Consider the following 3,159-nt stretch of genomic DNA (forward strand, 5'->3'; position numbering starts at 1 on the left):
GGGCGACCTCCCCACTTGGATGAGGGGAGCAGTAGAGATTAGTAGATGAGCCCGGCTCTTACCCCACGGGCCGCACCCCCCAGTTCTTTTCGTTATAGCCGGGTCCTCCCAACCGGGCCCAGGAGGTGGAGAGACCTTAGTAATGTTTGAGGACCAGGGTCCCGGAAGGAAGCCAGGGCTTCGTGTTGTGCTGAACCAAGGTTCAGGCCACAAGCGTCTCGATAGAGCCATTATTGTTTTGGAACCAACTTGCCTGAAGAGCCAGGTTCCAAATGTGGATGCGCTGTTACCAGCGAAAATTGGTGTTCCCGCATGGGGATCGAACCCCTGGCCTTTGGCTTGACAAGCCCGGACTCTACCATTGAGCTACAAGGGCGGATGCCCGTACGTCAGTCCGAGAACGGGACTACTCATGGTATGAGAGGGCTGCGCCCGGGTGGATTTGAACCACCGACCTGTGGCTTTCCAAAGCCCAGCGCTCGGACCCCCTGAGCTGAAAAGGCGGTTGCCCTTAAGCTTGTCCATTCAAGGACAATAGTTCATGGAACGAGAGGGCTGTGCCCTGGCGGGGTTCGAACCACCGACCTGTGGCTCCCAAAGCCAACGCTCGACCACTGAGCTAAAAGCGGATTGCTCTAAAGCTTGTCCAAGCGTGAACAATCGTTCATGGAACGACAGGGCTGTGCCCTGGTGGGCTCGAACCACCGACCTGTGGCTCTCAAAGCCAGCGCTCAACCATTGAGCTAAAAGGGTGTTGCCCTTAAGCTTGTCCAAGCGTGAACAATCGTTCATGGAACGAGAGGGCTGTGCCCTAGTGGGTTTGAACCACGGACCTATCGCTTGTGAAGCGAGTGTTCAACCGCTGAGCTGTTGTCGACGACTCGAATGAGTCAAGAGCATTGCTCTAAGCGGTTTGCAGCTCTTGGAGTAGGCGCGGAGCGCGAGCGTAGGTCTGAGACCGCTTGAGAGCAAGATGCGCGCTGCGCTTGGAGCATTGGGCCGTGGGCCGACGACGAGAAGTTGGGCATCAACGATGCGTAGGCGTTTGTGAGCTCACGGAGCTGTACAACGCTGGTGTGAGGTGTAGTAACCTCCGCCGTCTTAACAAGACGTGACCTCGCTGAGGAGAGTTTCGAGAACCGAATGTTCTCATCTTAGTGGGGGAGAGTGTAACGGGGTTACATGGTGTGGAGCACACAGGGGTACGAAGTACCCGGAGAGTTAACAAACTCTCAGTACATAAGTTGGAGAGTTAACAAGGTCTTTCAGTACGTTGGCCGAAAGCCACACGTTATGCATTTGATTAGGTTTAACTATGCTAGATAGTTGATAGATACATTTACCCCTAGGCGGCTTGGCCGCAATAATAGTAAATAAAGCACTTCTGGTTTTGAAGCATAAAAGTTAAGGTATTAGCTTTGAGCCCTGGTCTTGGGCTGTAAGTGTCCTTTGGATAAGGAACTTAGTATTAGTGACTCTTTGAGTCGAACGTCTTCCTCTGACGCTAAAGCTACGGCAGCCCCGCTGCAGCCACCATCAAAACATCCTCGGAGTCGTCATATACTTCGACGACTCCCAAGCATCTGCCGAATGCTTTGGTACCCTGGCAGCCCTTGCGGGCGCCCCGGGTCCTGACAGAGGTGGGAACATGACTCACCAATGCTCTGTCGGACTGCGCAGGGCGACTGGCACCGATTGCCTTGCCTCGCTAGTCGATCCAGTGCTCATGCTTCTCAAGCCAGGGCATGCCCAGGATCATATCACATCGATCCATATCGAGAACAGTGAACTGTTCGATGCTGTCAAAGTCTTCAAACTTGACGGCCAGATCCACTTGGATATTGGGGACAGTGACGATCTTCCCGTCGACCAGTCGCACTGATACCGTCCCGTTGCCCTTGCTTTCTCTCAAAGCATCGGACAACTTGTTGCTATTACGAGCAACTGTCTGGCGGCGTGTGAAATTCTTCGACGCCCCAGAATCGATCAAGATTCTAAAGGAATGATCGTATCCCCGTACACGACCGTGTACTACGAGCAACCCGCCGCTGCTCTTCGCCGATTCGAGAGTGCGAAGACTCTCCGGGGCTAAGTCCCCGTGGTACGCGCCACCCGCGCACCCATCACGAAGACTTAGTTCTTCCCCAGTAAGGCGCCCCACCCCTACTGGTTCCCGGCGTTCCCCTGTCCCCGGGATCCTGGCTTCTGTCAGCGACCCTTGAGGACGGGCTTGGGGAAGGACCGTCTGCGGAGTCTTTTCGCGGGACAGTCGCGCTTGAAGTGGCCCATCTTCCCGCAGCCGAAGCAGCGGATGTCACGCTGTTCGGCGGACCCGAGTTCCATGGGAACTGGTCCGTTGGGGCTCGCTCGACCGGGAGCCGACAAGGAACTCCCAGGCCACGCTGGGGCCGGCGTACGCGCCTGGCGATGGCTGTACTCTTCTTGAAGAGCCACTTGAATCGCCTCTTCAAGGGTGCTTGACTGCACCCGGAACAGCCGAGTGCGTGCGGGGCCTACTCGAAGGCCGTCCATGAACACAGTCATCTTGATGTGTTCGTTGAGTGGGTTTCCCACTAGGGACGCCGTGAGCTCCCGTATCTCTTGCACATACTCGTGCAGTTCACGCCTCCCTTGTTTACACGAGAGGAAGCGCGAACGCTGGCGGTACTCGTTGTCGGAAGTTGACACTTGGAGGAAGGAGGGTTGCGGAGAGGCGGAAAGGCGCTTGTACTCGTCGTGGTGTTTTGGAAAGTGATTGAGCTGGTGGGTCTTTAAAATGCAAAACTAACTGACACTACATGCAGACGGAGTCCCCTTTGACCGAGCCGCCTGCCCAAGCCTTCTCATCGCTCACGTCGAAATACCCACGTCGCTCCCATTGATGTCGCTAGTGTTGGAGCCACTCTGTCGCCCGTGTTCATCGCACTGTGACCTGTGTCCACTTGACACAGTGGGCCAACGAGTAGTACGTACCAGATTCTCCCTGATGACACTAGATCTGTTCGTCGATGTCAACGACGTTGACGCTCCAACACTCGTAGCGCGCCGGGAGGAACGCGGCTCGGAGCTGTCTTCGAACACAGTGATCTGGTCAACTTCCAGTCCCAAATCCTTTAAGACCAAGTTGATACCAATACACTCCTGGACACCGCTCCCCAT

General features: G+C 55.6%; 1 pseudogene across 1 annotated transcript; it reads right to left on the bottom strand.

The window, feature by feature from the left end:
- Positions 1–303: 303 nt before the first annotated feature.
- On the bottom strand, positions 304–376 carry PITG_28807 (annotated as a pseudogene). The gene has a single exon. The product of its transcript is annotated as a tRNA-OTHER (tRNA).
- Positions 377–3,159: the final 2,783 nt, after the last annotated feature.

Source organism: Phytophthora infestans, genomic scaffold (assembly GCF_000142945.1).
Source record: "Phytophthora infestans T30-4 supercont1.45 genomic scaffold, whole genome shotgun sequence".
In the NCBI taxonomy this organism is placed as follows: Eukaryota; Oomycota; class Peronosporomycetes; order Peronosporales; family Peronosporaceae; genus Phytophthora; species Phytophthora infestans.